This window comes from Heterocephalus glaber, unplaced genomic scaffold, assembly GCF_053883595.1.
Source record: "Heterocephalus glaber isolate CG9 unplaced genomic scaffold, H.glaber_assembly_v1.0 deba00001429, whole genome shotgun sequence".
NCBI classification, from domain to species: Eukaryota; Metazoa; Chordata; class Mammalia; order Rodentia; family Bathyergidae; genus Heterocephalus; species Heterocephalus glaber.
The window spans coordinates 32,371,650-32,382,328 of NW_028258294.1; the positions used below are offsets into that span (position 1 = coordinate 32,371,650).

The 10,679-nt window shown below is 43.3% G+C and overlaps 1 long non-coding RNA gene across 2 annotated transcripts; it reads right to left on the reverse strand.

Annotated features, from left to right (window-relative positions):
- Positions 1–1,080: 1,080 nt before the first annotated feature.
- LOC110344328 (uncharacterized) lies at positions 1,081–7,413 on the reverse strand. 2 transcript variants are annotated; one of them, XR_002386836.2, is made up of 3 exons: positions 7,168–7,413; positions 4,184–4,340; positions 1,081–1,135 (listed from the first exon to the last, which is right to left on the reverse strand). It is a non-coding gene; the product is annotated as an uncharacterized LOC110344328 (long non-coding RNA). The 2 variants fall into 2 exon arrangements; XR_015451674.1 differs by lacking the exon at positions 1,081–1,135 and adding an exon at positions 1,770–1,919.
- Positions 7,414–10,679: the final 3,266 nt, after the last annotated feature.

Consider the following 10,679-nt stretch of genomic DNA (forward strand, 5'->3'; position numbering starts at 1 on the left):
GTAGGGAGGTCTTCATTCTCCAGAATTCTCAAGATGAACATTCTATAATTTCCTATAAAATATGAGCTATCCAAGAGCCCTAGGAGTGAACGGAACTGTTCTATACAAGGCATGGTTAGAACTGGGCTTGAAGAGAGGAGATAAAAGAAAGAACCGGTCAGATGGCCAGTGGCTGTACCTCACCAGGTGAACTGAACCATATCTTGGATTCCTGACACCTCTAAATCTTCAGTAACTCTGCAGCAGTGATGGCAAACATTTTAGAGCTTTCAACATAGGTTCGCCACCACTAGTCTACAGAAACCCACACGGAAACCAAAGAAGACACAGACAGACCTAGAGAAGTAGAACGTCAGAAACACGAAAAATAAGTGAAGGAACTCGAGAAACAACAGGGATGTTCATGCTCAGAACTTCCCAGAACTAGGGTTCCAGAAAGTTTAATAAATCTCTAAAGATCAAGAGATTTCCATTCATATCTTAAAATACAATCATTATAACCACCATCCTACTAGGTGGCCAACTTCGTATACTTCAGTTTTTAAATTCCCATAATAGGGCCTGGGGATTTAGCTCAGTGATTCCACTGCCAGCCTTGCAAGCTCAAGGTCCTGAGTTCAATCCCCAGTACCAAATAAATGAATAAATAAATTCCCATAATAACACTATCAGATGATTATTATAGCCATCATAGAGATGCAGAAAATGAGGGTCAGAGTGATTAAGTAACTTTCCCCCAGTACCATACAACTATTACATGGCAGAGCTGGGATGGAACCCCCTGGTCAGTTGAGTCCAAAATTCGTGCCCTTTCTATTACAGTGTGTTGGTTCTCTTTGGGACAAGTAGAGGAGCATATGCCACTGGAAGCACAGAGAGGTTGTTTGGCCAAAATGGACCTCCTTGTCCATACATGGCCTCCTGGTGCCAAATAGCTGAACTTAGAAGACCCTAGGAAACAGAAATAGCCTTTTCTTTTTCCCATGTTACCTCTTTACAAATTAAGAAAAAAAAATCTGAAAGTATAGTGTAGACTCCCTATCATGTTCAACTTTATATCGAAGGGAAGGAAAGACCAACCTGACATTTTCTGAGCATAGCCATGTGCCAGGTACGTCTTCACAGCTCCACTTTGCTGAAAGAGTAACAGATTGGTTAAGTAACTGGACCTTTGTCTTTCTGCTGGAAATGCAGAGCTGAAATTCAAACACAACCCCACCTACTCCAAGCCCTTGCTGGGAAGATCCTTTCACTAAACACTGCCTTACCACCCCAGCCAGAAGCTGCTACCCATCCACTGAATTGATTGGTGATTAAGCTGCAGGCACAGCAGGTAGCAAGTGCTACATGAGGCTGGGCCAACCCTGCCATGACTGACCAGAACTCTCCTCCAGTCAAAGGCATGAAATAAGGAAGTATCTGGAGGCTTAGGTCCATGGTTGTTCACCCTCTTCAGACTCCTCTGCACCTGAAGACTGCTCCTGGGCCACCTCAGTTCCCCTTATCTCCAATCCTCTTCCCCAGCCAAGAAGGCTGGGTACCAGCCTCAGGAAAGTGTCAGCCAGACCTGGCCAAGCATATGCCTGTATCATTGGCACCCACAGGGAGCTCAACAGTCAGGAGGTGAAAGCGCCCAGAGCCAGGGGCAGGGCAGATGGCATCTCATCAGCCCTATCACTGTTCTGAGAACCCTCAAACCTACTCTTGGCTTCCTGTCTGCCACAAAGGCTGCCTAGGAGCCTTTATCCACCATGCCCATGGCAACTCACCCAGTCTGCAATGGCATGCCAACCCAGGAGCTGGCAGAGACATGCGTACGGCTCGATTCCCTCTGCCACCTGCCTGTTGTCACTCTTCACTGAGCATCGTTGGCCTTCCACAGGGCTGTGCTCCCAGGCTCTAGGCTTCCAATCTGCTCTCTGGGAGCCCAACAAAGGATGGGCAGGGTGAGGGAGGCCTCCCTGCCACACTCCCACTAGCTTCTTGCCCAGGGCCTGGATGTTGGAACAAGTGCTAGGAACCCAGATGGTAATTGCTGCCATCTAATTATGCATGCATATGATATTAGCCAAAAGCATTTGACTATCTCCTGTGGTCTCCAGCAGATCAAATGGAGAGCCTACATGGGTTCAAGGATTACTCCAACAAGGTAATGGCTGGCAAGACTGCCTGCTGCCACTCAGGCAGCATCTGACAGGCTGTCGTCCCCCATTGGAGCCTTCATTCTTTACTTGAGGAAGAGGAAAAGCTGAGCTTAGTCCTTCTGGGGGCCAGCAGGAGTTGAAATCCTGCAAGGATCATGGCTCTTGGCCTTTTCCTTATCCAGTCTTACCAGTCACAGTATCAAAGATCAAGATAGAAGCAAAGGGGCAAAAGGTTTGTGGTTTCCAGAAATAGCATTATATGCTCGTGGGGAATTCTTCTCATGTCTTAATAATCAACAAAAAGCCCCCTGTTCTTCAGAAAGCACTATCTCCAGCTCACTAGTTAAGAACCCTTTAGCTAAAGGAAACTTCTACCCATGTGGTACCATTTGCAATTAACTGGAAACACCCAAATTGTCTTTGCCTGGCCCGATTTCCTAAAGGACAGACACCCTGTTTGGTTTCATTTTCTTTCTGGAACCTAAGATACTTAGAACAGTGTTTTGCATACATTAAGGATTCCAGAAATATTTATTAAGCTCAATTTTACAAGTTTATTTTGCTATTTTCTCTCTATTGACTATGTAACAAGCACCATAATAGACACTAGGGAAACATATAAACGACAACTTCTTCCCCCTCAGAACCTTCCCATCTGACCCACTAACATTTAATCTTGGAAGACTGTAGAAAAGAGAAGAGTCTGTAACAAAGAAATATAGATGCAAGCAAAGTTAGTGAGTCATGACAAAAAAGGAGGGACTTAGATAAGATATCAATCAGCAAGGACTTTCTGAAGATTTCAACATTTGCATGGTCAATAGGAATTATTTGTACACAGTACTGTGAGATAAATAATTCACATATAGCTATGAAGGGTCCTCTTATAATCATCGCTTAAGATGCAAGAGAGTGGCATGGGGGATGACCCAACATCAGCTGTCAGAAGGCCTTGTGGGTTCCCCAGATTTGGCATAGCAGAATGAATCCCTGAGAACTGGATAAAGAGGGAGGGAAGGAGGGAGCGAAGGAGGGAGGGACTAGGAGCTGGAACTTCCTGCCTTGGGGTGGGCTAAGGTGCTACAAAAGCTGACCTATCTAGAGGCAATGAAATCAGAGGCGCTAGTGAGATACAGCTGTCTCCAATCATGTCGGAGTTCCAAGAGGATGTAGAAAAGCCTGGGAAAGCTCCAGTACAGTCCTGAAAATGGGCCATTGGTGGGAGCAAGGAAAAAGACTTTAAGCTCACTTTCAGAACAAAAATTGAGCCACACAACCAAAGTCACCAGAGCTGATATATGGCATCAAGGAGAAGGCCATCAAAGAGGATGTGGCAGTTCTCTTCTGGGTCCCTTTGTATTAGTTCATGTCACTGGCTGAGCCCAGGAAGGATCTTCAGAGAATAGATTGGAAGTGGTCTGTAAATAATGCAACCAAAGGGGAAAGAACTATTGGCAGGGGCATGGAGAGAGAACAGATACAGAAGTGGGACAGTCGTGGCATATTTCTTTCTGGTCCAGTTAGAAAATGAGTTCTGCTGAAGTATATATAGCAAGTAAAGGGACCACATATAACATTCATGGATATGGATTGGGCTAGACTAAAAAGGGAGTGTACTATCAGATGAGGAGTTTGGGAATCCTGGAGGAATTCCAGAGCCAATGAAGGGCTAGAGATGAGATGGAGGTGGAGGAAATGATACAGATAAGATGCCCTCTTGAGGTGTCATGTCACCCATGGAAAATCCACAGAGAAAATAAAAATCATCCTCTACTATGTGATGCTGCTAATCAGGTGGAAAGTTTCAGGTAAGAAGGGAAAAGATTCACCTAGGCAGCTGTGTGCGTTTGTGTGTGTGTGTGTGTGTGAGAGAGAGAGAGAGAGAGAGAGAGAGAGAGAGAGAGAGAGAGAGCTGGAAAAGCCAAGCAATGCTTACAGTGTAATTCCTGGAGTCACCTCACACCTGGCTTTGAGTCAGGTTTCAGCTACAATGGTTAGACATACGATAAAGATGGGCAACACCAACAAGCTGTTCCTACCTTGTCTCCAGCAGCCATTCCCTCCATTTCCTCGTTCATCTCTAGAGAGGATGCCTGTCTACTTCTCCTTCACCCTCACCCAACATCACAGCCTTCCAGCCACAGGCAAGTGGGTGTGTCAGACTGTAGATCACCATAGGTGAAGGGTTGACACCTCCTGGGTAATGAAGAGAGTAAGCACATCAAGGCTGTTGAGGAGACATGACAGCTGATCACAGAGACCTCCTCCTTGCCCATATGTGTTTTGTCAACAGATCATTCAGGGCAGCCTGAAGAGGAAGCTCACTAGAGCCCTTTGGGCACTCAGAAGAGTAAGGGGCTCTTTTGACCCTAGACATGCTTAGCTGGTCTTAGCTACCCTCTCACTGCTCCCCTGGTAGGGATGAAATTCATCCTGGGATAGGGCAGAGCTTCCTTTCCCTGTAGAAAAACTGAGGGCAGCAAACTGTGGTGTGCCTGAGAAATAAATCACCCAAGAACAACCAACAAAGAGGCTCTGACCAGGGCTACTGTGGCTTTTTGCCTAGAACTTTTTTTCCAATGTTCCTCCAACCTGTACAGAAGACAATAGAGCCATATGACCTTGCAAAGCCACTAAATCTCTCTGAACTGCAACAGCATTATCTGCAAAAGAGAGATAATTCTGTACTTTATTAAATCTAAGATACCATTGAGTATAAGAATCATCATTTTTGACTGCTAAGAAAGAAAATAAGAGCTACCAATTAAACTATGATGTTTGTTATCCATTGTGAGACCTATCCTGATGTCAGAGATGTTAAAGTGAGAATATCATTGTGAGAATTTATGAAAGATGATAATAACAATTCTTACTGCACAAGGTTTTGGAGAAAGCTGAGTGAGCTAATGAGCATCAACACACTTTGTAAACTCTGAAGCTCTGTGAAAGCATGAGTTGTGCTTATTATTAGAATGTCAGTGATGGTCAAGATCTTGATTGCACTAGAAAGAGAGTTTCGGGAAGAAGCCTGGAAACATCAAGTCTGTCTCCTTCACTACCACATCCTCAGTGCCAGAAAATATAGCACATAACATACTCTCTAAATATTTCTAAATAAATGATGAGTAAGCTATGATGTTCTTAGGCGACCATTCTCACCCTTTAACAGGTGCATTCTCTCCTGCCAGACTATGAGTGGTGTTAAGCCCATGGTCTGAGGCTGTACTGCTCCACTTTCTGGACCTCTGTGAGTGTACAAGATGAGAGCTCAGGCAGACTCAAGGTCAGAGCTTCTCAGAACTAGCCATGTACCACCTTCCACAGTTGGCCTTGGTTTCCATCAAATGAGGCTGGAACACTATCCCAGCAAAGAAACAGAAACCATCCCTATTTCTGAACAACACAAATATTTAAAGCATTTATTGAGCAACTATATGAACAACTAAAGGCTGAGTCCTACATGGGAAAGATACAAATACGCAGTTCTTTCCTCTAGAGTTGACAACTGATTGAGCATACTGGTAAGAAAGAAAAAAATGAAAGCAACATGAGGCATGTGTATGACATTGAAGACTATTAGTTGCTTATTTGGCTAGCATATTTGTTTTGGAGGGCTGCCATAACAAAAAGCCACACCCTGGCTTAAACAACAGAAAGTTATTTTCTCATAGTTCTGGAAGCTAAAAGTCCAAGATCATGGTGTCACTGGATTAATTTCTTCTATGACCTCACTTTGGCTTGGCAATGGCCATCTTCTGAGTCTTTGCATGGCCTTTTCTCTCTGTGTGTCTGTGTCCTAATCTACTCTTTTTACAAAGAAACCACTCATATTAGACTAGGGTCCACCCTAAAGACCATGTTTTACCTAAATTATCTTTTTAAATATCCTATCTCCAAAGTTAATCACATTCTAAGGTGCTGAGGATTAGGAACACAATTTAGCCCATAACAATTACTTAATTAATTCAACAAACATTTAATAATCACCTACTGTACACTAAGCATTATACTAACTAATGGAAACACACTGATAAATATGACCACCCTCAAGGGGATCATGCTCTAGAGGGGAAACAGAAACAAGTAACTGCTTCCTTTGTGCAAGTGCAATGATAGGAATATAAAATCGGTGCTACAGGAGTCCTGAAAAGGGACACCTGTCCCAGGTGGGAGGTGGTCAGGAAAAGCTTCCTGTAGGTGATGGCCATTAAGGGTAAGTATGAGTCAAACTGAAGTTGGAAAGAGAGAAAGAAGATACTCCTGAGAAGAGAAGTAACAGCCAAAGTGAGGAAAATCCACATGACAGGCATGGGGCCAGGGTGAGATGAGGAGATGATCACTCTTGGGGGCTGATCTGAAATTGCAGGATGCTCAGAATCAATGTGTTCGTATTTTGTTCCCTAGGGGCCTCACTAGTCCCAGCTCTGTCAAGATGTTTCTGAGGGACCACAGATAATTCAATTTTGCCAGGACAAAGCTGCAAAGCAAGGACTGTGTCTCAAAGAGGTAGATAGAGTTGGAGGCAGATTCTGGAGGAGTTTGAGAGCCCAACAAGATTTGTCTTTGTCCTGTGAGGGAAGAGGAGTCAAGAGATCCAAGATGGACCCTGTGGGAGCATTTCTTCATCTCTCTAGTTGGGTGGCCACATATCCCATTGGATGATTGTGAGTTTGAAACACAAAGCACACTGCTCAGTTCCTAACTGGAAGCTCAATAGATCATAACTGTCATTATTATTAGTCTGCCCAGGATGGTTCCTTATCTGTAGAGAAAGGATAATAAAACCACCTCATAGGGCTGTTGGACGATTAACTGAGATGACCTGTGTAATAAGGATTAAATTAGACAAACTATGTAACAAATCCCTATGAAAAGCAGCTTTATTATCTGCCAAACAGGGATAATTTTATATTTTATTAATTTAAGATACCCCTGATTATAAAACCCATTGTTCTTATATTTACCATTAAGAAAGAAATTAAGATTAAGCAAGATAATCTATGGAATGTGTTCAGCATCATACTTGAAGCATAGTAGGTACATGAAGAGCGGAGAGGGAAGCTGCCCATTGCTTTGGCTTCTCTCCAGTTGTCCAAGCTGGAAACCTGATCACTCTTCACTTGACTTTTATTCTCTTTTATCCTTTCACCTAATTAATCACCAAATTCTGGGCATGCTACCTCTTCACTAGTTTAGACTCTGCCTGCTTCTATTCCCCCCCATGCCCCACTCCGAGTCTCTTCATTCAGACCACTAGCACTTCTAGGTCATCGTGTAGCTGTTGCAGATGTTACCAGTTAAGATGAGGTCACAATAAAGCAAGATAGATTCCTGACCCAATAGGATTGGTAGCCTTTGAAGAACAGAGAAGCTGGGTGTGGTGGCACATGCCTGTAATCCCAGCAATTGTGAGGCAGAGACAGGAGGACTGCTGTGGGTTTGAGGCCAGCCTGGGCTACATAGTGAGTTCAAGGACAGTCTAAATGACATAGTGAGATCTTGTCTCAGAGAGAGAGAGAGAAATTTGGACACAGACATGCCCAGAAGGAAAGCAATGTGAAGAAACACGAAGAGAGGGTAAAAAAGCCATGTGATGATGGAGACGGAGACTGGGGTGATGCTGCTGCAGGCCAGGGAGCACCTGACACCACCAGAATCTAGAAAGAGGAAAGGAAGGATTCTACCCAGAGTCAGAGAGAACATGGCCCTTCTGACACCTTGATTTTAGACTTCTCATCTCCAGAACTGTAAGACAGTTAGTCTCTGCCATTTTAAACTGTCCAGTTTGTGCTACTTTGTTGTGGCAGCCCTGGGAAATGCATACAAGCACCAAGTACTACAATAGCTATAACTGTAATATTTATGGAAGGCGGAAGGAAAGGGGAAGAAGGGAGGGAGGAAGGAAGAAAGGAAGAAAGGAAGGAATGAAGGAAGGAAGGAAGGAGAGAGAGGAGAGAGAGAGAAAGAGAGAGAGAGAAAAGACAAGAAAAGAAGAAAATGCAACTCTCTCCCTATCACCTGACCCTCACATATCATTCCTGAGAAAAAGTGGGACATGGTCCTGAGATGCCTTTTGTATTCCCAAGATTCTTGTCAAGTCAAAGGGACATTGTAAGTGTGCCCAGACTGGACTGTCTGGATAAGTATTAACTAAAGAACAATGGAAACTTGTCAAACTACTGCTGTCTGTAGGAGCTGCCTTCCTGCCTGTAGGCTAGGTCAGTTGTTCTTGGAATGCTGGTCCTACACTAGAACAAAGCAAGTGAATGTGTCACTGCTCATGCAGTTTAATCTGTAAAACCCCTTTCCCTGCAGCAAGTGAGTGTGGAGTGAAGCACTGTGGAGAGGATAAGTGCTAATTGTCCAGCCACTCATCACTGGACCTCCCACGTGGTGCTATCGTTGAGTACACACCCCTCATGGACTTGCTGAACACCACTGTTGATAAATACACGTCCCTTGTGGATCTTCAGAGTAGCACTGTTGGATCCATATGTGCTTCTCATGGACGCTTCCCTATTAGTAAGTCTTAATAAGCCTTGTAGCTCTCAGCTATCTCCAGATATTTTCTTTAGTCTCTCACTGCCCTTAGCAAAGCTGGGCTGTGGACAGGATGACCTGTTTCATTTCCAACAATTACCAGTCTTTAGGCCCTGGATTTGAGAAGAAGAGATTTCTTCCAGAAAGTATTGTAAACATACACTTGACACATTCTTCTGAAAGAGGAAGTAAGTGAAGCTGAGGAAATATTTCCTTCAGATAACCAACTGACACGATAATAATGCAAGGTTATGAAGCTCAGATATCCCCCATGGACTCATAAGCTTAGAGAGAGAATGAAACACTTTCTAAAAAAAAAATCTTATAAAGCCAGCATTGTATAATTTCTCTTAAATGTCTTCTGGGCATCAGTAGCCTATAAATAGACAGTGCATCTGGTGTGGAAACCATGGTAGAGGAGAGCAAAGGATAGGATGAGGCTCTTAGACAGACTCCAAGCTCTGGATCTTTCCAGGCTCACCCAGTCTGCTGCAGGGATGGGGTGGGACCATGTCCAAGGGCTGAGGGCTGCACTGAGGACCCTGAGGGGCAACGTGCCAGGGCACAGTGAGACAAAGGTGGAAGGTGGGCCAGCTCATCTATAAAGCAGGGAAGGAATAAATCCTCTGTCCCCATCTTTGTCCAGCAGTTGATGAGCCACTGCTGAAAGAGATGAGGATTAATATTTGCATTATTTTTGTATGACTGCTACAGCAAACTGTTGCAAATTCAGTGGCTTAAAATAACACTTATAAATTATCCCATGGTTCTAAATGGCAAAAATTCAAAATGAGTTTTACTGGACTAAAATGAAGATATTGGCTTTGTTTCATTCCTTTTTGGAAGTTCTAGAGGACAAACCATTCCCTGGTCTCTTCAGCTTCCAAAGGCTCCACTTGCCTTCATTTCCTCAAAGCCAGCAACATTGGGCCATGTCCTTCTCACCATTGTTTGTCTGATTCTCCTTCTCTGTCTGCTTCTTCTACCTTTAAGCCCTTTGTAATTACATTGGGTTCACCTGAAGAATCCAGGACAATGTCTCCATTTCAAAGTCAGCTGATGAGCAGCCTTAATTCCATGTGCCACCATAATTCCCCTCTGCCACTTAAGGGAACATATTCTCAGGGATTGAAATGTAGATATCTTTTAGGAGAGCCCAAAGTCATATTTTGACCCTACAAACAAAATGCAAATACATTCATTTCACTTCTGGTATGAAAATCTGATTTAGGGTTCAACCAGAGAAGCCAAGCCAATAGGAGACAATTATTAAGAGGTTTACTACAAGGAATTATTTGAAAGTCCACTTATGCAAGTCCGAAATCCATAGGACCTATCATATAGTAAAAGATTTATTACAAAGAATTGACCTAAAGGAATATGAAGTCTGGCAGACAAGTCCAAAATCCATGCTACAGACTACCAAGAAGGGGAGGCCAGAGTTCTTAGCCATAGGCTAAAGCTGCAGTTGGCATGTAGTAAAAGTACTTCTTAACTCAGAAAAGACTCAACCCTGTCTTTAACATTTCTGATTGACTGATTGATTCAGGCCTACCAAGACTATGTAAAATAATTTCTTTAATTTACAATCATCTGATTATGGATTTTAATCATATCTACAAAATATCTTCCCAGCAACACTTTGATTAGTGTTTGATGGAATAACTGGAAGCCTATCAAATTGACACATCAAAGGGATCATCACAAAATGAAAGTGGCTCACTAAGGACCCAGTCCTCTGCCCAACTGGAGACCACCACCTCCCATACATTTCAGAATGGATGGCAGTTGAGGATCTATGGAGTTAAGTAGGTCTGGGACACCTGGACATTCATTCAACTGCTCTGCTCCACTCTTCTCTGAAATTAGAAGCTCCTTAATAACAAAGACTGGGATTCTGTATTTATATTTATATTTATCAGGCTCTAAGCTATTATTCTTTGTACAGAAGATGATCAGGGAATGTTTATACAAAAAATTTTGTCTTTATTAACA